Consider the following 25,049-nt stretch of genomic DNA (forward strand, 5'->3'; position numbering starts at 1 on the left):
AAAACCACCTTCCCTCTCTGGGCTGGAGATTCCCCCAGCCATGCTGTCCTCTAAGATCCTTCTCTGCTCTGGAATTGCCTGATCTCATTTTCTAATACAGGGGATGGTCGGGCTAAAGCCACCATTCAAAGCAGTCCCTTTATGGGCACTTCTATCTGACAGAGGACCACAAGTGTGGACAGAGTCCCCCTTCAGCGTTAGGGCCGGGGAAAGGCCAGGACAGGTGGCACGTATGTGCTCCCATAAACAAGCATGCATTCTGTGCAGCCTCAGGGCCTGCCCCCACCCCCACCCCCACCCCCACAGCAGCAGAAATGGGATCCCAAGTCTGCAGATAAACACAGGGACTGCTCTGTGCCCCCGCCAGGCTGCTAACTGGCAGAGCCTCACAATAGCACATTGTGATGGCCTCCGCCTCCTTTCATCCCCACGGCTCACCTTTCCTTCCTGGAGAAATCTAAATGAGAAGGTAGAGGGACGAAGAGAAATGTTCCTTCTCTGTTCTTTCTGTGCTCCCCAGATGGCTCTCCGCAGAAACAACCCCCCGAAAACTCCAGCCTGATCTCTCAGGGGAGCAGGACCCAGAGGCAGTGGAAGTTCTGTCTGCGGTTACACCACCCTCCCACAGGTGCCATCCCCCCCTGACGGTCAAGTGCCGCCCACACACCTGCCGCGGGCTCTTCTTGCTTCCCTGAGGCCTCCCCAGCCTGTGGCTGCCACCCTCCCCCTACCAATGCTACCACTCAAGTTCTTACTACTCCCTCCCCCATAGTGCTGCATACGGAAAGTGCTCAATAGAGACTGGCTAGTTGAGCAACCCAAATTCAGGGATAGCAGAGTCAAGCTGATCCAGCACTGAGCCCTGCTGGACTTCACATCCGCTGTGCGGCCTTGGGCACATCACTTAACCTCTCTGAGTCTCCGTTTCCTCATTATGAAAGAGCGATGATAACCCCAGTTCGCAGGGATATTGTGAGAATCAAATTAGCTGATGTACATGAAAGCACTTGGCGAGCTTTCAAGAGCTATGGAAATGTGATTAATGTGATATCAAAAGAAAACAGTTGCCATAAGAGATGCTAACCTTCCGATGTAATAGAGCGACGTTTATAACATAGGGAGGGCTGTCAGCATAATGCTAAGCATTACGTACACAGCTTAGGAAATCAGCTGCTAAGTAATTGATGAATTGACCATCTCAAGTCCCCAGACACAACTGGTTTCACAAAACCAATGAGGAGAGAGCCATAAGACCCAGACAGCCGGGGCAGGCCAGGATCCTTTGTTGGCGTTCTCTCTTCCCATAATTTGAAGACAATTAGGGTAACGGATTCAGATTTCAGAGACAGAGCAAAATGTGAGTTATGTTGTACACTTTCCCCGTTAGATGATGGACAGAAGTGAAACCAGCCTGTTCGCTCTCTGATCTACCCAGCCACCCACCCCTGAAGACCACTCACTGAGCCGGGCGACCCCGCCTGGGAGCCTGGGACCACCGTCTGTTGCCTTGGGGGGGGCCAAACACACACCAGGGTTTCCAGGTTTGCCTCACCCAATCCGATCTAATATTTATAGAAATAGAGGCCCCCAGCAAAAGGGCAGGGCTGTGGGCTCTGTGAGAGCAGGGCCCACGTCTGGCCATCTCGTCCCTACACAGTCCCAGCACCTTACAGATGACCAGCACACACAGGGTCCAGGAGAGACCTCCCAACAGAAGGCTGTTGGCTAAGTGATGAAAGGAGAGAGGTGGTGGGAGGGAGAAGAGGAGGGACACCGAGGGGAGAGGCGAGGCTCCCAACAAACCCTTCTGGACCGATGAACTGCTCTGGGCCGCGCACAGGGCCCAGCCCTCAGACTGCGAAGACGGCTGGTTTCCTGTCACATGGGACTTGTTTTCCAAAGGGAACCTTGATAAGATTTGTCTTTATTTTTTGGTTTTGCTTTCCATTTTGCATAGAACAGGAAGGTCACATAGTCTCCAAACCCTCAGCTCACCCTTCCCGGGAGCCTATGGAACTTCTCAGGCTCCTGGAGGAGGCTGGGTGTACCTGGAATAGCCCTGGCCCCGCCCTGCCCCGCCCAGCGCTCTCCTCTCTGGCAGTCCCCTACCAGGCACGCCTCCCTGGCACCCCGTACCCAGAGGGGAGTCGGCAACCCCCACACCCGTTCAGGCCGCGACTCCATCAATGTGCTCTTGGGGGTCTTACTGCCCTCATGAGACTAGTGACCAACACCCCCAACAGGAGATAGGGTGGCACGTCAGCTGAGGAATGGATGACTGAACAAAGACCCAGTGAGTGATGGTGCTGTTCAGCCCTCAGGCCAAACTCGACGGTGATGCAGAAGGACGTAAAAAGCAAATTCAGGGTCTCACGAGCTATGGGAAGAAAGGGTAACTAGCCTTCTTTGAAAGGGGTTTCCCCGGGTGTGTTAACACGTTTCTGAACATGGAAATAAAAGTCCACCACTGCTGGGAGCACTGGACTCTGCTAAGGCGGCACTGACTCAGGATGGAGAGGAGCCGGCCTGACTGCAGCCGCCCATCAGGACCATGATGTGACTAAAGTCAGGATCCCGGGAGGGAGGGAGGCGGGGGCTGTGGTTTATCTGGGTTTGGAGGGTGAGGCCCCCAACCACCTACCACCCAGCAGGCCTGGAAAGCAGGCGTGTTTATGGTTCAGAGACATGCCTACTTTGCCTTCGAGGACCAGGGCTCTAGCTCGAAGGCTCCACCTGCAGAGAGAGCCTGAGAGACGGAGGCCTCACTCGCCATGGCTCAGGGGTCCCTTCAGGCAGAGGGGTAGGAGATGGGCTCTCAGAGCCAACTCTCTGACCTCAGCGCCGTCACACAGGCCTTGAGGGCGGGGAGGGAGTGGGGGTAAGTCTAGGAACAATGGCACCTCGTTTAAGCTTCTTCTTTTTTTAATTACTTTTTAAATTGAAGTATAATTGATTTACAGTGTTGTGTTAGTTTCTGCTGTAGAGCAAAGTGATTCAATTATATATACATTCTTTTTTCAGATTCTTTTCCATGATAGGTTATTACAAGATATTAAATATGGTTGCCTGTGCTGTAAAATGGGTCCCTGTTGTTTATCTCTTTTACATATAGTAGTTTGTATCTGTTAATCCCAGACACCTAATTTATTCCTTAACCCCTCTTCCCCTTTGGTAGCTGTAAGTTTGTTTTCTATGTCTATGAGTCTGTTTCTGTTTTGTAAGTAAGTTCATTTGTATCATTTTTTTTAAGATTGCACATACAAGTGATATTATATGATATTTGTCTTTCTCTGACTTACATCATAGTGTCAGCTTCTTAACTGCTGGCCTGCAATTTCCTACTTGCAGGGACTATAAAGGAAAACAGATGTGGGAGAAACCAGGTAAAAAGGAGCCCCACGGACGCCCGCAAAAGCACAAGCCAGAGGCTCCCAGATCACCTCTGAGGCTCAACTCCGTCTTGAGGGCCGCTGGCAGCCCCTCGCTGGCCTGCCTGCGCCTCTGCCCACCACAAGGCCACTATCATAGTCATCAGGAATTTCTGAAGTAGGAAGAGGCTCTTCTGACGGTCACACTACCGATGTATTCTTATTTCCCTCCCCAGACTTTCTATTAAAAAAGTAGAGCTTGACCCAGCTATCTTGACAACCTGACATTACACCTGTCCTCCGTTTACAGAGTGGGACCAGAGTCATCACAATAAGGGCCATGTTTAGCCAGCAGCTCATTGTGAACCAGGAGGAAGATTTCTGCTTTTCCTGCTTGGGAAAAGCAGCAGGCTTGGGGGAAGGGGATGGGCAGGGGGTACAGCTCAAGGTCACAGCTAGAGCCCTGGGGGGCTGGGTACCCCTGGGAAGGCGTGAACCCTGCTATTCCTTATGCTTTTTCTTCCCTGGTAAGAAAACATTCTTTCTGCCTAAAGAAGTTGCTGCGATTTCATAACAGGAAGACAGCTTCGTTGTTATTACTGCTGGAGATGGGACTGTGTGGGGAAGAGAAACATGATTTCTTGATTTTCCTTTCTAAACTGCAGGTGGGGAAAACAACGGGAGTAAATAACATTGTTCTGCAAACAGCTCGTGGGGAGGGCAGGAAGGTTGTGATGTCTGAAAGAGCATTCTGGTTCTATGCTCAATTAGGGTAATCTAATAACGATGCAAGAGGCATTTCTGATCTTTCTAATATGCTCCTAAGGGGCAGAGGCATCACCAGCGATGGTGCGAAGCCAGTCAGGGCAGACCCACAAGGGTCCGCTCCCTCCCGCATCCACCTGGGGTCGTTCATCGGCACCTGCTGCCGCCTCTGCCTGCACCAGCACCACAGAAGGTGTGAAACTTGGGCCTGGCCGCACACAGCTCACAGCGTAGATGGAGGAAGATAAGGAAACACTGAAAAATAATAAGGAAAACGCTCGCGTGGGAAAGAAGGAAAGCTGAGATGGTGTATGCACACTGACCCTGGGCTAGGCCGGGGCATGTGAACTTCATCACGTGGCTGTCACGTGGCCATCACCTGCCCGGCTCTCTCTCCCCCTCACCTTCCTCACTGCCCCCGGGCTGCCTGGTCTCGTGTGAACCACCATTCCTCCTCCATCCCACTCGGCCACCCAGACCTTTTATACAAGAACGCAGTTGCCTGAATGGATGGTGTGGGCTCATAGTAGGAGTGCCTGCTCCATCCCACAGGCGGAGAGCATCACTAATTTAAATAGCTTTAAAGATGAGGATTTATGAGCAGGATTTGGGGCATGGGTAGCCAGTGAAGGTGCGAGCCCCCAAACGTGGCTGGGCCTGAGAACCACACAGGAGCCCAGGGCGGGAGCTGGACCTGGGGAGGTGGCTGGGCTGACGCCTGGGGGAGGCCAGGAGCAGGGCCAGGCCTCCACGGGAGGCACCTGGAGAATAAAAGTGAGGGCGTCTCAGTACATCAGCCACTCACTTGGTGCCACCAATGCTGGGATGCTCCTTCCTGCCAGCCGAACCCCAGGGTGGTGTGGCTAAGGGGCACGGGCTTGCTGTGGGGACAGACAGACCTGGATTCCCCTCCTACCCAGTTACTCAGCCTTTCTGAGTGGCTGCAGGACGAAGGGGACAGTGCGTGTGACGCCCGTATCTGGGCACCTGGCACAGAGCAGGCCCCACCCACCACAGCCTGGCGGACCTGTCCTGCCTCAAGCTTCTCCTCCGCCTGCCCTTCGAGGCCTAATTCAAAGCCACCGCCCAGAGTCCCAGGCTAGAAGGGTCCCCCACCGTGGGCTTGGGAGCTGCGTATCCTGCAGGTTACCCAGCCCTGCTGGGCGTCAATTTATGTATAAAACAGAGACAGTAAAAGGCCTGGCTCACAGGGTTATTGCTGGACTCAGAAGAGCCAATGAATGAGTGAGTGGAGACACCACAGAGGAGTAGGGACTAGGGCCTGGCCAGGGCTGGGGGTGTCAGAGGAGCTCCGGTTCTGACCCTCCCACCAGCCGGCTGGCACGGGACCGCCGTGTGGCTTCGAGTGGGCGCCCAGCATGCGTCCTTGCCCGCAGCGCCTGCCCCAGGGTTCGGGCAGGATGAGGACTTGGTAGTGGCAGAGGGAGAGGGGTACCCTTCACCTCGTGTGATGTAAGAAATGGGGTCCGATCCCACAGAACCCAGCAGGTCAGAGCTGAGATCTTCTTGGCCCAACCCCTCCGTTCCCAAGCCCCGTGGAGTCCCACGTGGGGTTCAGTGTCGCAGCAGACAGCAGGTGGTGGAGGGGGCGTCCCCATCCAGACTCTTCCCACGGGGGGCACGGTCTCCTCACAGGCACGAGGCACCAACGCAGCTGGCAAAGCAAACCGCCCGGGTCTTGAGGCCCCAGCCCAGGGCCGGTCTCAGAAACCAACTGGTGCTTCCCAAGGAGGGGAAAGGCCAGGGCAGGGGGCGGGAGAACCAGTGAACGACCTGCCTCTCCCCTCCCTCACCTCCCCCTCTCTCTGTGTGTCTCTCTCCTCACCTTGTCTCTGCATGTCTCTCTCTGTGCATATCTCTTTCTCTCCTTCTCTCTCCATCTCTGCCCACCGTGACTCTGTGTCTCTCTCCTCTCTGAGTTTCTCTGTCTCTAACCGTGTCTTTCTCCCAGTGTGCGTGTCTCTTTCTCTCACTGTCTGTGTCTCCCTCTCCCTCCACCTCTCCCCTCCCCTCGGCCTCCCTGCCTCCTTCTCTCTGCAGATCTGTGTGGTGCCTCTCCCCCTGGACCCACCCCCATCAACTCCCTCCCCCATATAGGAGCAGGGCAGGGCCTCATCGGTGACCACAGACTTACGCTTCACTCAGAATGCCTTCAGGCTGGTTCTCTTGCCAGTGACGAACAAGTATGTTTTGCCAAAAGGCACACAAATCAGTACCATCCTACTCTGTCCAAGTCCTGAGGTAAATTACTGTTTCATGACTAATGTTCTCAGGGAAGAGAACACACTTTCCCAAGACCTCAGCCAGGGGCCCCATCTTCAAATAAGAGAAAACAGGTACCAATTTCTGAGCTCCTCATAGCAATGCCTCGTGGGCCCCCCACACGGATCCAAGAGAAACCTTAATAAGGTCTTTCTTTATCTGTTTAGAAAAAATGTATATGTCTATGTGGAGTCTGCTCTTCTGCTGCCTTTGTAAAACTACCTTCTCAATCTCCTTGAGCCCTGGGCAGTAAAGCAAACAAAGGCAGTCAAACAGTTAGTGATTTTCCAGCCATTTCTAGGGTGTCACTGCATTAAACTAACACAGACAGTCTCCAGGAAAAGCGGTCATGACTAAACACCACTGTTGCTCCTCATTTTATTTTTAGTAATCAGTTGATTGTGTGGCTGTCCTGGAAAACTCTTATGCACCCGTCAAAGCCCAGTTCAAATGTCCCCTCTCTTTGCCACCACCGCCCACCCCAGGAAGCTCCTGTCTTTTGCTCCTGGGGGCTTTCGGAAGGCAGGGTGCACCTGCCCGCTTTGCCTCCTGACCTTCGCTAGTCTGTGAGCTCCCAGGGCACAAGGATGCTGCCTTCCTCATCTTCGTCTCCCCCAGCCTGCACCTAATGCAGCACCTGGTACATGAAGGAGACTCAGTGGGCTTGGACCTGTCAGGAGGGGAACAGTTTGAAAGCAAAGGTTGCATCACAAATTCTCACACTAGGACCTCCATGGTGCTGCATATTTAGGATCAGTCTCTTGGAAAATCTGGGGCACTTGTACAATAACCCCCAACTATATCTTCCTTCCCTGGAGCCTAGGCAAGAACCCAGAAAGAAGCAAAAAGCAGTTTTAAATAGTGAGAACCCCAGTCCCTGCCTTGACAGTGTGGGACAGTGGAAAGAATGTAAGATCTGTAGCCAAGAGACCTGGCTCTGAGTCCTGGCGCCTCGGCCTCCAGCTGTGCACTGACCCTGGGAGCCTCGGTCCTCTCCTCCGAACAAGGACAGGACTGCCTCCGGGACACCCTGGCAAGTGAACTTGGAAGGTGGCTGACCCTGAACCTGGCTTAACTTGGCAGCGTGGGCCCTGGCTTCAGCCCAGAGTTTCTGAGAAGAGGTGAGAGGTTCTGTTCAAGCGAGCCGCAGAGTGAAGTGGCACTTACAGCTCAGGGGAGAGCGAAGGCACCAGGAGGCTCCCGAGAGGGCTCTGAACGGCCTGACGGGCAGAGGCCCTCAGCAGACATTGTGGAACGAAGGAGGAGGGAGGGGGTGAGGGCTGTGCCTGGGGAAGAGGGAGCTGATTTCCTCTGGGCCCAAAGAGGCTAAAAACAAAGATCTGTGAGTTGAAGCTTCAGGGAGAGGCAGCTGAGGAGTGAGTCAGCAAAAGACCTGAGCAAGGTTGGAACACGCTGCCACTGGTGGAGTGAGCACCCCATCGCTGGAGGAATCAAGCCCAGAGCAGATGAGGGATCACTTCACCAAACTATAGAAAAAGGATCCAAGCATTGAGGGGCGTTTAGAATCAACACTCTCTCAAAAAGTCCCTTTCCACCTGGGTTCTAGCATCCTGCATTCCAGGCTGGGGGTCAGACAGCTTCTCCTGTAAAGGGCCAGAGAGTGTATACTCTGGGCTTCACAAGCCACAGGGTCTCTGTCCCAACTCCCCAACTCTGCCTGCCCAGCAAAAGCAGCCAAAGACAATGGTGTAAACGACGAATGAAGGTACCTATTCCAATAAAGCTTTATTTGCAAAAACAAGCAGGGGGCCGGATTTGGCCCATAGTTCCAGGGCGGTGGTCTCATCGCGAAGCTGTAGGTAACTGCGAGTGTTGACCCTGAGTGTCCAGCAGGTGATGGAACCCATCCATGTCTTTGCCTTCAGGCCCAAAACATCCTAGGTACCCCGACGTCCTTTAAACTTCAACAATTCGTTTTACCCTTCCTGCTGCATTTGTATGTTTGAAATTTTCTACAAGAAAAAGTTAATTAAAAGAAAACATCCCAGAATCTGGGCCTACTTGGAAGGCTGACCATCTCAATCCCGCCTTCTCTAGACCGCTGCCTGCCCAGGGTCCCCGCACCAGGGTCCCCACATGCCTATGCTGGCAAAGACAAGAATAAGGACAGTGCCCGGGGTTCTCTGCAGTCGAAGAGGTCCACTCAGGGGACTGTCTTCTCTTCAAGACTACGTTTTTCCTTTTAAGTGTTCCTATTAAAATGCTCCCTCCGAAGTCAGAGGCAAACATCCTATGATTTCACTTACATGTGGAATCTAAAAGATGATACAAATGAACCGATTTACAAAACAGAAAAAGACTCTCAGACATAAAAAGCAAACTGATGGTCACCAAAGGGGAAGGGCAGGGAGGGATAAACTAGGAGGACGGGATTAACAGACACACACCGCTACATGCAAAACAGATAACAACAAGACTTACTGTAGAGCGCAGGGAACTACGTTCAGTATCTTGTAGTAACCTACACTGGGAAAGAGTCTGAAGAATATATATAATATATACACATATATGTACGTATGGTTGGATGTACATAACTGAAGCACTTTGCTGTACACCTGGAACTAACACAATATTGTAAATCAACTGTATTTCAATTTAAATAATAATAAAATAAAATGCCCCTTCTATTATAAAAGAATAGTAATAGTAGATGAAATGTTTTATGTCCTTATTTGACAAAATTTAAAGTGAGCAATCCTATCTTGACCTTAACTTAAAAAAAAAATTTTTTTTTAAACCAGATCACAGAATCCTAAAGTCTGGGAGCCACTGCTCCCTCCTTGGGTTCTAATAACTGACTTCCCATAACACATAATGGAAAAGAATCTGAAAAGAAAATATATGTATGTATATGTGTGTGTAACCGAATCACTTTGCTATATCCCTGAAACTAACATTGTAAATCAACTACACTTCAATAAAAAATTGAAAAAAAAAAACTGACTTTCCCTCAGGCTTCTCTTCACGCCCAGCCTCGTGCCTCCTGAATCCTCTTACCCAGGGGAAGCACCTGGGTGAGGGCCCCCAGCCCCCTGCCAGCCCTGAGGGCCAAACAGAGGTGGCTGCAGCCTCAGGTGGAGACAAAAGGGTGCAGAGGACCCGCCTCGCCGTGGGTGCCACCCTGACCTCACCGTCCCGAGCCCCACACGGCTGCCCAGAGGGCTATCGAGGAAGAGACAGGTCTTCACGACCTGTGCCAATGGAACTAGCGCATGCGGGAATGAAGTCAATTGCTTCCAGGGTCATTAATTTAGATCCAGACACAAACCTACGGGGAAATCAGCCCATTAAGAAAGAGAAAAAGAAAGAGATTCAAGACAAGAGTGGAAAAGTTTTAGTGGTATGTGGGTGAGTGCCAAGGTACAGCCTACATTCTAAGAAGGGGGTTAAAGGGTTTAGGGAGGGACAAGAGGAGGGTCCCAAACACCTCAAAAGGAACAGGATGCAGAAGAACCCACTAGAAACTTGAGATGGGGAAAAGGGGAAGGGGACAGGCAGGGGCGGATGTGGATAAGCAGCAGTGCTCCTGTGTGCTTTGTTTTGTTTTTAAAATAACAGATTTTTGAGATATAATTTACATGCCATACACCAAATTTCAAACGTACAGCTCAAAAGAGTTGCACAGAGTGGTGCCGCCACCACCACCACAATCAATTTTAGAACATTTTCATCCCCCACAAAACAAATCCTGCACCATCAGCAGTCACTCCCCATTCCCACCATCCTCCCAACGCCAGTCCTAAGCAACCATGAATCAGCTTTCATCTCTTTACATTTGCCACTCTGGACATTCCACACGAATGGAACCACACAATACGTGGTGTCTTGTGACTCACTTCATTCACGCGGCATGTTGTTTTTAAGCTCCATGCGTGTTGTAGCATGAGCAGTACTTTACCCTCTTTACTACCAAATAATATTCCATTGTGTGGACACATCTCTTCTGTTTATCCGTTCACCAGCTGATGGACATTTGGGTTGCTTCCACACTTAGGTACAAGTTTTCATGTGTATATATACCTGGGAGTGGAATTGCTGCATCCTATGGTAACTCTGTGTTTAACCTCGTGAGGAACCACCTGACTGTTTTCCAAAACAACTACACCATTTTCATTCCTACCAGCAGTGTAAGAGGGTACCAGTTTCTCCAAATCCTTGCCAACACTTGTATTGATCTGACTTTTTGATGCTAGAAATCTTAGTGGGTGTGAAGTACTATCTCATTGTGGTTTTGATTTGCATTTCTCTGATGATGAACGATCTTAAGCATCTTTTTACATGCTTGTTGGCCCTTTGCGTATCTCCTCTGGAGAGATGTCTGTTCAAAGCCTTTGCCCACTTTTAAATTGGTTTGTCTTTTATTATTGAGTTGTGAGAGCTCTCTATATACATACCAGATATAGAATATAATGATTTGCAAATATTTGTTTCCATTTTTGGGTTGTCTTTTTTTCATTTTCTTGATAGCGAACTTTTGAAGCACAGAAGTTTTCATAACTTCAATTTATCTAAAGCTATGCTTATATAATACAAGAAATAATTGCCTAAATTCAGGTCAAGAAGATTTACACCTATTTTTCTTCTAAGAGTTTTATTATTTTAGCTCTTACATTTAGGTCTTTGATCCATTTTGAGTTAATATTTATAAATGGTGTGAGGTAGAGGCCCAACTTCATTCTTTCACACGTGGCTATCCAGTTGCTCCAGCACCATTTGTTAAAAAGGCTATTGTTTCCCTATTGAATTATCTGCTATCATTGAAAATCAATTGACTGTAAATGTGAGGACTTATGTCTGGACTTTCAGTTCTATTCCATTGATCTGTATGTCTATCCTTGTGCTAGTACCACACTGACTGAATTACTCATGCTTTGTAATAACTTTTGAAATCAGGAAGTGTGAGTCCTTCTACTTAGTTCTTCTTTTCAAGACTGTTTTGGTTATTCTGGGTCTCTTAAGTTTCCAGATGAATTTTAGAATCTACTTGTCAATTTCTGCAACGAATCCAACTGCAATTTTCATAGGGGGTTGTGCTGATTGGCAGATTAAATTTGGGCACAGTGCCATCTTAATAATATTAAGTCCTGCAGTCCATGAACATGAGATATCTTTCCATTTATTTTTATTTTTTTAATTTTGGGGGGAATTAGGTTTATTTGTTTGTTTGTTTGTTTGTTTGTTTTAATGGAGATTGAACCCAGGACCTCATGCATGCTAAGCGCGCACTCTACCCCGAGCTATACACTCCCGCCCCGGATGTCCTCCCATTTAATTAGGTCTTTAATTTGTTTCAAAATATTATTTCGTTTTCAGAGTGTAAGTCTTGCACTTCTTTTGTTAAATTTATTCCTAAGCGTTCTACTCTCTTTGATGCTATTGTACATGGAATTATTTTCTTAATTTAACTTTCAGATTGTTCGCTGCAAGTGTAGGGAAACGCACTTCATTTTTCTGTACTGCTCTTTTACTCCACACAGCCTTGCCTGCCGGGCCCTCGGGGCGAGCTGCACTCAGCTCACCAGGACTCAGTCGTGTTTGTCCTCAGACCTTCTTCCACCAGCTGTACTTACGTAATTACATCACTTAATTAAATTGTATGTAAACCTTGGAATAGGAGTTAAAAAGAAATTGTATGAAATAAGAGTTGAATTTGGGGAAGATGGCTGTTAAATCAAGCACAGACAAAATAGCTGTATAATATCAGGCATGTGTAAAAACCTGCATGTACTGGGCACTCAGTTCCTTCTTTACCTGATAGAAACAGAAACCAAAAATCACTGAAAATGCAGTAAAGGATACTACAAAAAAGGTAATGTAGGGGGAGGGTATAGCTCAGTGGCAGAGCACGTGTTTAGCATGCACAAGGTCCTGGGTTCAATCCCCAATACCTCCATTAAAATAAATAAAAACCTAATTACTTCTGCCCCCCAAAAAAACAAAAACTAAAAAATTAAATAAATAAATAAAACAAAAATTTAAAAGATAATGTGGACACCATCCAGTGGATCCGTAATCCAGGAAAGGCCTGGGCCTCAAATCAGAAGACAGGAGAATGAACACATGGTTTATGTTAAAATGAAATGTTTTCTGTTAAAATAAAATGCTCGAGGTATGCCTGTATTAAGTTTTTTTCATTTTTAGGATCTCCTCTTTAATCATCTTTTTCAAATAAGCAACACACTGCCAGGGCTGATGGTAGCAGAAAAGGGCTTTTTCTGGACCCAAATACACAATGGTTAACTGGGCAGGTGTGACATGACGTCCATTTTTCCTCTCTCCTTTTCATCATTTAGTGTTTTCAAGATGTTCTAATGCGTCTGGGTTGCTTTTTCTAGTAGAGAAAACGTGTGATGAATTTTTCTTTTTAAGATTCAGATCCCAGTACTTCCCGCTCACAATGGGAAGAAATTCAGGAATGCCACACTGTCCTGGCCAGCGCTGTCTCCCGGAGCCAACAAAGCACACCCGTGCTGCACAGGTAAACGGGAAAGCATGGAACGCAAACTAATCAGGACCGCCGGCCTCGAGGGCGCTGCTACTTCCACTGAGAGCCATGAAACACCGAAATCGATCCCTGAATTTGGTCGAAACTAAGCTAGGCCCCTCCGCTAAGCATTTTGAGTCAGCTGCTGAAGAGGCGGGCTTGCTTTTAGAAATAAGGCAAGGCGGCTGAATCAAACAGGCTTTGAGCAACCTTGCGCCCGACAAGTCTGGATTTCCTGGGACAAGGCCAGAAGTTAGAGTATTTCTAAAGCAACACAATGCTTCTGCTTTGATAGATGCAAAATAAGTGGGTTAAGAGTTCCCGTCTCACTGTACCTAAATTCCTCCACTGCCGGTCTTGCTTCTATGTGCCCAACACTATGCTGGGTTTACAGTAGGCACCTAAGAATAGAATGAAAAAATGAATGACACACTTAAGAGTGGCTTATCAGGACCCTGGGCCTTCTCCTGCAGACCAGGGCTTCTGGGACGGCAGAGGCTACTGAAACGTGCCTTCCATCCTTCTGGGCATACCCCCTCTCCACATTCTTGTTATGTTTTCTTATGTTTGAAAGACAGTCTGTTAAGCCAAGACGCTGTCTGAATCAACAAAGACATAGGAATAAAGGGACTGGGGAGCTGAAGACAAGTGGATTCGGCCCCTGCTCCAGGACCAGAGTGGATCGCAGGGATCTGAAGGAGGCTTCCAGGAATTCCCAACCTCCCCTGGAAAGAGACGGTAACCGAGGTGTGTTTAAACCTGTAGGGGACCAGGGGCTGGAAGAAGGACTCAGAGTGTCTGAACTGGGCTTGAAGGAAGGGACTGACACCCCCAAATCAGACCCTGGGACCCTAGAGTAGAAGGAGGCACTTCCAGACGAGGTGTGGTAGGTGCAGCCATTTGAAAACTGTTTTCCTCCCTGCCTCACTCCCCCACTGACACCTGTGGCTGGAGCTTATTATCAGGAATTATCAGGAATGCTCATTATCAGGCACTGGGAGGCACATTCTTTTCCCCTAACATGAAACCACTGTGGTCCAAGCCAGCCGGCAGCCCGCAAGGAAGCTTTCCCTGGATTCCCTGCACACTGGGGCCCATGTGGTTCTGCCGCGGCTGAGCCTGGCACCAAACAGGCACTCAGAGGGGCTGCTTCAAAGAACAAACCAATGACCACGTGAGCAAGTCCTTCTAAAGATCAGGGCCCCCGGCTCGGACCGCAGAGCCCAGGTGTTCAGATACACTCCCTCTCATGAGGCTGGCCGGCACAGCAGGCTGAACTCATGTAACCAGCTTCCGCCAGCAGCCCGCACCGGGGCAGGGGTTCCAGAGACTTCTGAAAGTGAATTCCAGTCATGCAATACTTGGGCTTATCTGTGAGCACTGTTTCCCTTTGAGGATGAAGACGGTTTGCATCCCACCTCCCCTTGCAGGCAAATAAATACAAACCCCTTAGAAAGGGGTCTGGGCGGCGGGTGGGGTGGCGGACAGGGAGAGCGAAGGTGGAGGGAGGAGGAGGGCCAGAGTCTGTGTAGGGAGTCTGGGGCTTTAATAGATACAGAAAACAAAAGGGGAGGGAGACAGAAACTGACAGTCTGTCACGTTCTCGGTTTGTACTATCTTGCTGAAAATACAGTACTTTCAGTTCTGCTCCACGGTGACCACGCTAAATGCTCTCCTGGCACCTAATCAATGTAAATAAACACCTGTCTCTGGTCTGGGGTCCTCAGCTCTGTTGTCCAGTCAATGTGGGGACACGCTTCACTGATTGTGTACACTGACCAGCTCACGACTTCAGACACAGACACCCTCAAGAGTATCCGGAGTTTGTCTTGCTTAACTGTCTCTGGAAGACAGGACTGCCGTCCAATCTAAAGAGGAGAAAAGCCACAAGGGGTGGAGTTGGGGCAGGAGGGTGGTGCCAGGCACAGAAAGTGAGCCTCGGGGACTCCAGAAGCAGTTGTGAATGAGGCACACAGGCAGTAATGAGGTCAAGGACAAGTGGGTCAGGGCATCCCAGGATGGGGATTCCTCCTCCACATCCCAGAGCCTCCTGCAGGGCCTGACCACCTGGTCTGCAGCACTGCTGAAAGCGAACACTAGGGGAAGCCAGCCGTGTACCCTCCACATCCCCCTGCACCACAAGCACCCCGACTTTCTCTCAAAGAAAGACACAAATGGAACAGAGCCAGTGCCCTGCCAGGGAACAAAGGAGGTCTGAGGACCCCAAAGCATTGCACACACATGAGCATGCACGTGAGCACACACTCACATACATGGACACACACACATGCCTCCTCGGGAGCACACTCCAACGTGCCCACAGACGCACACTCCATTTATGCCCACAATTACTCCTGGTTTGCGTATACAGGCCATCTGTGTGCTCAAGCGACTTAGAAAATCTTCCCCAAAGTGGCCACATGTTCTCAGTGGTTGCCCCTTTGAAGGGAGGGGGTATTACGCATTAATAATTTGTTTTCTAGTTTCTTTATATTTTCTGAATATTCTACAGGGAACATGTGTGTAACACAATTATATTCAGAAAAAGTTCAAGTGTATAATTTTTTTCGTTTTCTTTTTTAAATTCTAAATTTTACTTAAATTTTATTGACGTATAGTTGATTCACAAGGTTTCAGGTGTACAGCAAAGTAATTCAGTTATACATATATATCTATTCTTTTCCAGATTCTTTTCTATTATAGGTTATTACAAGATATTGAATATAGTTCCCTCTGCTATAAAGTAGGACCACATTGTTTATCTCTTTTATATGTAGTAGTATGTACCTGTTAATCTCAAATTCCTCATTTATTCCTTCCCCCACCAAGTATACAATTTTAACGTCTTTCTAAGAGAAGTAGTACATAGCATCAAAGCAGGACACGCTCATACATCAATCCCATTTTGATTCACATACCAGCACTATCCTTGGAAAAATCCGAGCTGCCCAAGGTTACCCAGCTAGTAGATGGTCTCTTACTCCTGGGAGAAGATTCCTCTGGTGTTTCCCAAAGACAGGAGAGAGACAGAGAAACGGGGTGGGGGGTGAGAGATCGCACTGGGAGGGGAGGGTGGAGGGGGCGCCGTGAACCGTAGCATGTTTGTGAGAGAAGCCCGTCTTACTCATTTGATTATAAAATATTTCTGAGCCACCAGATGGTATAATAGCGGCTGCAGATGCCCGATAGCTTTTCTTAATTTCTCTGCACCGGGCTCCATTTCAGGGACCTGCAGAGTGATATCCAAGAAGCTATTCTGGACTCCATAAAGGCAGTAACCGTACAATTTAAGAAACACTGTTCAATGCGTCCGAGTGACAGATGGGCCTTCATTCATGCTTCCCAAATAACCGAGCCTTAGGCTAATCCCAAGGCACCTGGGGGCACTCAGGCAGGAGCCTTCCGGGGGTCCCTTCTTGCTGCGGCCGCCTGCCCGGGGATCTGGGCTCTGTTACATAATTAATCCTTGGCTCCGAACAGCAGCACCGCCTTCACAGACGGCTCGTGGTGATGCCCATGGGGAGAGCACACATCAAAGACCATGTCTTCCTCGTCCTCCAAGATCAAAGCCGCAGGGCTGATGAGGGCACCGAAGCTCTCAGGCTTCTGCGTGCTTGTCCTGCTTTTCTTGTTTTGTGTTTTGTTTTTAATAAGGAACCTGCATCCCTGGTCCTTCAATAGCTCAATAGCCCAGGTAAAAAGCAACAGGTCAGGGCTCCGTGCAGACTCGATGCGCTGTTGGGCCTGCACGTCAAAGAGCTGGTGCGCTAATTCTCAAAAACCCGGGGAGAAGCGTGGGTCCTCCTGGGGCGCGGACCTGCCTGAGGCTTGCTCCCAAATTACTTGCTTGGAGAGAGTGTGGCCGGGCCATTTGTCCAGCCTCCAGACTGAGCCCTCTTTTCTTTCTTCTCTGGTCACTCCTCTTTCCCCTAACCCCTCAGCCGCCACCACCCCCACCAGGAGGACAGCAGAAGGATTTTACGTGGCATCAGTGGCCAATCTAAACACCCCTCGTCCTCCACGAGGATGTGTTTTGTTTCTGGCCTTCAAACTTAGTTTTAGTTGGTTCCGGCGGGTCACTCTGAGCCGGCCTTGGCCATGTTCCATCCAGGGTCTGCAGCTTGTAAACCTACGTGCCAGAGGGCCCACCCAAAGCCACTCCTCACCCTGAGAGTGCTACAGACCTCAAGAAGCCTCCAAATGCAGAAGAGAAAGAGAGGACAACCCTGGGAGCAGCAGGAATAGCTTAAGTGAAAGTCTGTGGGCAGATGCTAGACTGGCTCTCCTGCCCCCCGGGTGACCCACCATCCAAACACTGCCCCCACCCACACACACACCCAGGAGTCTCGTGGGGTATACAGTGCCATCAGTCCTTCACACGTTAGTGTGAATTACCAGCAGGTTGCATTCATCTTGTCCCCGAAGGGAGCTGCCACTCTGAGCATGGACCTTCTTAGACCTTAGCAGAGGGGCAGAGGAAGAATGGATAAGTAATAAATGTGGTGTGTTTCAGGGGGAAGGGACAGGCCTCCGTGGGTGCCTTAGGGGAGAACAGTCTTTGGCAGGATGAAGGGGATGCAAAGAGGAATGAAAAGGACCAAATGTTTCCCCTTTTTAAAATTCTGCCAGCCTTAGTTAGAAGAAGGAACGGTCCTCCTCCTCCCTCCTCTCCCACACGGGCAAAGCCTGTGTTTCCACTGCATGGCTCAGCCATGCCCTGGCTAGAGCGTCCATCTGCTCATGAGGGGAACAGGGGACCCTGCAGGGAGAGATGCAAACAGCAAACTTACACGCCACAGCCTTGGATTCAGGCCACGGGGCAGACAGGCTGGTAAAATCCTCAGAGGCCAGACTGGAACGTTCTGGCCAGTCTCTGGAGGGCCGCTGACCCAGCCCAGGAACAGATTGTGCCTCTCCTTGCCCTGTGACAGAACAAAATTCAACTAGAGTGAGCACTGGAGGCACAGAAAGAGCTTAAACACATCTGGCTTTTCACGGCCCAGGTGCCTTAGCACATGCTGTTCCTTATGCCTGGAAGGCACTCACCTCAATTTCTTCCCACGCCAAAAGTCTAGCATTCTTAAAAGCCCAGGCAAACAAGACCTCTCTCAACCCTGAGACTCCTCCCAGCACCCCCGCCCTGCTGGGTCAATCAGTCCCTCCCGGAGCTCTCTGGGCAGTGGTCCCCGTGGGTTGTATTATTTAGGTCCATCCTCCCCATCAGGCTGGAGGCGAGGGACGGCAGCGCTTTACCACCTTAATCCGGGACCCAGAGCTACCCGGCCTTGCACACAGAAGGCAGGGCTGTGCCTTCCCGGCGCCTGCACAGAGGCAGGGGGCCCCTTGGAGCTGAGCGGTGCAGGGCTCCCACCCTCAAGCTCTTCCAGTGGCGAGTCACTGATTACTCACCAGCAGTAAAAAAAATCTGTCTGAAATCTTACGAAATCCCTATCTAAATGAAAGAGCGCAACTCTGAGATGAAGAACCCCTTAAACTCCCAACTTCTGGATCTTTTCAAAATATCTGAATTTCCCAGAGGGTAATCAAAAAGGCGTTGCTTTAACACAGTCACACCCCTCCGGAAACACTGGTCGGCCAGCTTCTGCTCCCGCTGAGCTCCCCCACCCGCCTCGGGCGTTCTTGCAACACAGTTACGCGGCCCTGGAATCACTTCCCGAATTTGTCCAAGCCAACAGCTCCAGTTTAGGTTTCTGAAGTCTTGGGGCAGCTTCCTTGCCTCTAAGGAGAGTTTTGCTTAAAGACCCAGCCCCAACCCTGCCATCACAGCCGAGCCTGACAGAGAAGCAACCCTAGAGTTCAATTTCTGCCACAATTTCCATTTTACATCTAGACTTTTGGGTCGTCCGCCTAGGCTGTAACAAACATTGCCCAGGACAGCCAACTGAAAGTACAACTCTGCTGAAAACCTCCCTCCAGGTGCATTCTGTGGAGCTTAGCTTGGTGGGCTGTCATGTAATTTATTTGGAATTTACTGCATGTCCAATACAGCGTCTAGAATTTATGACAGATGTTCTGAGGGGAGAGGGGGAAAGGGGATGATTTAGCCCAAAGAAGAGAAGTTTGAGGGTTAATTTAATAAAATCATCATGATTATAAGAGCTCTTTCTTACCCAGAGGGAAGTCAACACGACAGGGACTCGGGGACCGGGGAGGGAAGGGGCTCTGGGCTTTGGAGCCGGCCAGGGAGCCAGGGCCCCATAAGGCTGCAGGGCCTGCAGGCTGCAGTTTCTTCTCAAAGGCTCTTTATGGATCAGACTAGGTCCCAAAGAAGACTCCCTTGATACCTGAAGTGAAAGCAAAGCTTCGGGGGGTGACAAGCTTGGGGTTGGAGCCCAGTTCTGTCACTTACAGACCTAGTGGCCCAGCCACTCCCTGTGAGCCTGCATCCCGGTGGGACAAACAGGTGCTGTCACCCCCTCAGGGGGCGTTCCCACAGCCATTTATAGGTGGTCTCTCAAAGTCAGCACCTCTTCTATTTTAAGTGACGTTCTGAATTACCCACCAGTAAAGAAACGTTAATAACTAGAACATTTCTCCGCCAATCCTTGGAAAACATTATCCTTTAAAACATTATCAAGATTGCAGTGCAGTTCTTAGCCACAGAACCTATAACATAGTAGTTATGCCTTCCGTGGTTGGAGCAGCCTGGAGACCACACCCAGGAGCTCCAGTACTCAATAAAAGATGCATCAATAGCTTTCCTGCTCAGGTGAAGAAACTGGGCTCAGAGAGGTTAAACCATTTCTCCAAGGCCACACAGCTGGTCAGGAGGCTAAATTTCATACTCAGGTCTGTCTTATTGCCACTCTGTGTGAAGGGAGCGGAGATGGGGTGAAGGGAGGGAGATGGGGTGGGAAAAGGAAGCACATGCCCCCACCGCCACCCCGCCCCAATTTGATTCCCAAATTTTTGAAAGGTCACAATATGAGAAACAAAGTGATGTCACATGCCCACAGACCTTACCAGATCCACATAATCAGGTGAAAGGACTTCATCCGATGTCATGAAGCCCTGGTTATCCAAGAATCCCTGCATTGAGGGGCAGAAGGAAAATGTCTCCCCTCTTTAAGTCACAGCCTTCAATCTCCCACCAGTCAAGCCCGGATCTCTCGCGATGGGGAAGAAGGCGGGTATCAGCTGTGGTCGGGTGAAGCAGGAACCCCAGGCTCCCTGCGGCTCCGGCAGTAGGAAGAACTTGTCTCAAGTTACCCCGGGAGACCCACTGGCCCCGGGGACCTGTGTCACCCGTCTGGTTGCTAAGCCCCAGCGTCCAGAAGACTGTAGTGAGCTGTCTTTCAGTCTTGCTATGTAACCTTGCACGCTCTGTACCCCGACTTTCCCATCTGTAAAACGAATTGTAGTGCCTTCCTAGTGTCATTGTTGGTTTTTAAACGTTTTATTGTAGAAAAAGTCCAATATATACAAAACACAGAGACCAGTATAATGAACAGTGGGCCCCCATTACCCAGCTTCAGACGCCCAACTCGTTGCACATCTCATTCCCTCTGTGTGGCGCCCACTGCCCCCACCCGGGGTTTCCTGAGAAACATCCTCAGTCCATCGTAGCTATCTCAGGGTGCTATGGGGTTGCTCTGAGAATTAAAGACATGGTACAAGTAAAGCACTTAGACATCAGGCACTGGCATGTAGTAAGCACCCAGTAGACATTAGCTTGCATTCCCTCCCATCATTAAATCATGAGCCACCACGACCACACTACCATGGCTGGCACACTGAGCTGGGCACAGAGAAGGTGGCCAACTAATCATAGCCACCACTCCATAAGCACCTGCGAGTGCATCACCTCGCTGAGTCCGTGCTCCAACCCTACAATGTGGGAATTATCCCCACTTTACAGATGGGGTGCCTGAGGCTCAAAAAGATTAAGCAATCAATTTTTAAAAATCACACAACTAATATCCAAGCCTGTCTGGTTCCAAAATTTCACACCCTGTTCCCTTATGTTGCCTTAATAGTTTGTTAAAATATGTCCATTATTATTTGCTTTGTTTTGTTTTTAAAGTATACAATTCCGTGATTTCCAATCCTTTTGTGTCTGGCTTCTTTCATTGAGTATAATGTTTTCAAGAGTCATCCATGTTGAAGCACGTATCAGTGTTTCATTCCTTTTTATGGCTGGGTAATATTCCACTGCGTGGATATACCATATTTTGCTTATCGATTTATCAACTGATGGGCATTTGAGTTGCTCCACATTCGGGCTATTATGAGTAATGCTGTTATGAACAATTGTGTACAAGTTTTGTGTGAACATGCATTTTCCATTCTCTGGGAATGGAATTGCTATGTCATATGGTAACTCTTAATTGTTGGAGGAATGCCAAATTGTTTTCCCCAAGCGGCCACACCATTTTACACTCCCACCAGCAATGCTTCTATTTCTCCGCATCTTCACCAACACTTGCGATTGTCCAGCTTTTTGATTTCAGTCATCTCAGAGAGGGTATCCATTTATATTATACACATTTAGATTTCGCTCTAAACTGTGAAATCTCTCTGGCTGCTCCCTGCAACCACACAAAGGAGGCAGAAAAGACTTTAACATCTTACTCATGAGTGAACTGTAGGGTCCAAGAAAATGAATAACCTGAAAGATAACAGAATGTCACCTCCATCTCAAAGAAGCACAAGGTACTCTTCCAAGCTCAGTTTCTCCTCTGTTCTGGAGACCAGCCAGGAAGCTGTGGTTCCATGAGAGACTGAAGAAGGAGTCTTGCCATTTATGGTGACCCCCCCCACCATGAGTTTTCAGCATTTAACCATCACTTAACCCAGTCTTTTTGGTCTCAAATGCACCACTCCTAAGAAAAAGTCAGCCTCCTCAATAAAGAATCCCATCTCTTCAGTTCCGCCCACTAACAGGATTTATGATGCTCCCTTAACTTTTTCTAAATATAGTAAATCCCCTCCCCAAATCCAAAGATGGTCAGCGATACAGATTAAGCCAGCGCAGCAGTGGCGGCTCGTCCTCAGAGGGCACGCTCTGCAGTGCCACCAGGGACACCAACGGGGCGTTTCTAAGCCCAGGATGGGGCCGGGTGCTTCCTTCCCAGAGGACTGCATCCCCAGCCACTGGGCGCAACTGGAAAAGGAGGCTGAGCTGGAGAATGGGGGTGATGAAGAGGCAGGTTGTAAAGTGGGGAACAAGGGGGTAGGTGGCGAGATTTTAGTCACAGCTTCCAAAGGCCAGAAAGGCAAAGAAAGAGCCCAGGACTGGGCTGGAGTCAGGGTTTCTCCTCATTACTAGCTGTGTAGCCCTGAGCAAACATCTCAACTTCTCTGAGCCTCAGGCATCTTGTCCATAGAACAGCGATGAGACACCAAACCTTCCAAGGTGGCTGTGAGAAGTAAATAAAATATGAAAGCAATATGACAACTATCAACTACACAAATGGTTACGGTCATGGGGGAAGAGGATGCAGTGAAGTACTTCCATGTAATGATATGTTTTTCCTTTAAAAATGGTCATCAGGGCTAATAATTCCTTGTAATTTCACAGCAGACACTCAGCAACAGTTAAAACCCAGCTAACAAACAACAAAATCTTTACAAATGTGCATATTCCTAACTTAGCAAATCTACTTCAGAGAATTTACCCTGAGGCATAACCACCCAAGCTGGGGGAGGGAGGTAGAGAAATAGTCATCATAACATGCGGTAAACTGTATTGCTCAAAACAGTCACTGGCCCTCCCCCCACTGTGGGGGGAGGGGGGATACTTCCCACCCCACTGACATCAGGCCTGGCCACACGGTTTGCTTTAGCCAATGAAATGCGAGGCGAACTGACATGTGGCACATGTCAATTCCTGCTTCTGAGCAGAAGCTTAAAGAACCATGGTCCTCCACCATCTTTTCTTCTTTGCCACGAGACCAGCAATGTCTCACATGGGGCTGCTCTGTCAGTCCCAGTCCCCCTGGGATGAGGGCATCAAGCAGAGCCATAGCCACCAGGGGAGCATTACGTAACCTGAGCAAGAGAAAAACTTATGATGCTGTAAACCACAGAGATTTGGGGGGTCATTTGTTACCGGAATGTAACTTAGCTGACTGACACACAGCTGTGTTCCTACTAATGCAAAACTGCAAACAACATTAATGGCCAGCTAAATTCTTTCTATCTATCTATCTATCTATCTATCTATCTATCTATCTATCTCCACAGTGGAAGGCCAATAAAATGAAGTATACAATAGCATGGAAAAACATTCTCAATGTGTTAACTTTAAAAAGCAGAAAATAAAATAGTACTACTGACAAAGGATGATATAAGATCTCCAAAATATAAAAATATCTATAAATCAATAAGAAAAACATAATCTACCCAAAGAAAAACTGGGCAAAGGAAATGAACACACAGTTCACGCCAGAGGAAACCAAAAAGGCTAACAGACGTACTGAACAGGTGTTCCACCTCACTAGAACTCAGGAAAGTACAATGTAAAACCACCATGAGATACTATTTTATGCCCATCTGTCATGTTTACAGAGCTTTACAGAACCATTAATCAAAATAAATGAAACTATGATCTTATTGTGGCTAAATATACACATTTCTATTACAAGTAACTACTGGGCATGTATAAAGTCTGGACACAGGACATTCTTCTGTTCCTTCACAGGCTGAAGATGTTCTTGATGACGTGTCTACCTGCCGATGCTTCCAGACGTCATGGACACCATCACGGAGACAAGAACAACTCCTGAGGGGCACACAAGAGCACGCTATCAAGAGTTACATGGGCGGCAGGTGGTTACGGGGGATTTTTTTTCCTTCTTTGCTTTTCCATGTTTTCCAATCTCATCCAAGATGCAGAATTTTTGTGTTAAAAAACAAATAATTTCTTCAAAACTGAAGTCAAGCTCAAAAGCAAAATGGCCACGGTTGAACACTGGAACGTGTCAGCTTTGTGAGCATGAAGGAATTCTAGTTTACAGGAAAGGCTTGGGGCGGAGGAAGGTATACCCCTGCTTCCTCGCAAAGACAAGCTCTGGAAACTCATCCGAGGCGATGCCCCACCCCTGGGTGTGGCCAGGTGAAGGCACACCTGGCGTCAGGACCCTGGGGAGCTACCCGGCAGGCTGCAGCCAGCACCCACCCCTGGAGGGACTGGCTTCCCGCTACCTGTGCTGAAGGCAGGAGGCTGCTGAGACCAACATGTTGGATCCCTTGACCTCCAGGGCAGGCTGAACCTCCCTTAGAGGGTTTACAGAGAGCAGGGATCAGAGTGAGAAATGCCAAACCCCAAACACAGACACAAGCATCCACAATTAATTATGACCACTTGATTTATGCTCCTCTGTGCTTCCCGAGACTCTTCAGCGAAAACACACTGCTTGTATCAGAGGGGAACAAATCAACTTTAAAAGGAGTAGCTTTGTCCACCTCTGCCCAAGAGACCAAACCCAGCAGGCCCCAGCTCATACCAAGCCCTAAGCATCCCACCCGTCCAGTTACTGCTCAGTCCTGCCCCAAGGAGCCCTTCTCCCCACCAGGCCTCTGCCGGGGCCCCCCGACTTTGGGTCCCCCTGACTTCGGCCTGCATCTTCCAGCTCATGGAGAATTCCCCCAACCCTTGATATCTGATCCCCCATCGCTGATCCTGTTCCTCATCCTCCACCTTTGATGTTGAAGCCCTTGACCTGCCTGTAGCAGCAATCCTGTTAGGCCAGCTAAGCAAGAACCCCCCAACCTTTGATGCGTCCTCTTAGTAACTTTCCATCCACTGACCCCTGACCCCGCTCCTTGGCTATGAGTCCCCTTTGGTCCTTTCTGTACTCTCCCTTGTTTTAACAGGGTCAACCCCTTTTTCCATAGTCTTGAATAAAGCTCCCTACCATTTAGCAAGTGTCAGGGTAATGTGTAACAGCCTGTGGCCTGGCAGGGAGTTTGGGGACACGAGAGCCCTGCATCCTACCCACTCTGGGCAGAAGCTGCCCAAAGAAGGGTTGGCGAGGGTCGAGATGGACTTCTCCAGAACCACTGGGTGGTGGGGCTGCGGCAGTGACTGGAGAGGAAGAGGGCAGTTCCAGAGAAGACGGAAACCTGTCAGGTTCAGGGACTTAAGCAGAAACATTAAAAAAGAA

The 25,049-nt window shown here is 49.2% G+C and overlaps 1 protein-coding gene across 2 annotated transcripts in view; it reads right to left on the minus strand.

Annotated features, from left to right (window-relative positions):
* Positions 1–25,049, minus strand: part of HPCAL1 (hippocalcin like 1) — a 96,584-nt gene that overhangs the window by 46,110 nt on the left and 25,425 nt on the right. The window contains exon 2 of one of the 2 annotated variants that reach the window (XM_072938212.1): positions 17,712–17,843. The exons of the other annotated variant lie outside the window; for it this stretch is intronic. The gene's annotated coding sequence lies outside the window, so the exon portion shown is untranslated. The remainder of the gene's footprint in view (positions 1–17,711; positions 17,844–25,049) is intronic. 2 annotated transcript variants of the gene reach the window in all.

The sequence above is a fragment of the Vicugna pacos genome, chromosome 15 (genome assembly GCF_048564905.1).
Source record: "Vicugna pacos chromosome 15, VicPac4, whole genome shotgun sequence".
In the NCBI taxonomy this organism is placed as follows: domain Eukaryota; kingdom Metazoa; phylum Chordata; class Mammalia; order Artiodactyla; family Camelidae; genus Vicugna; species Vicugna pacos.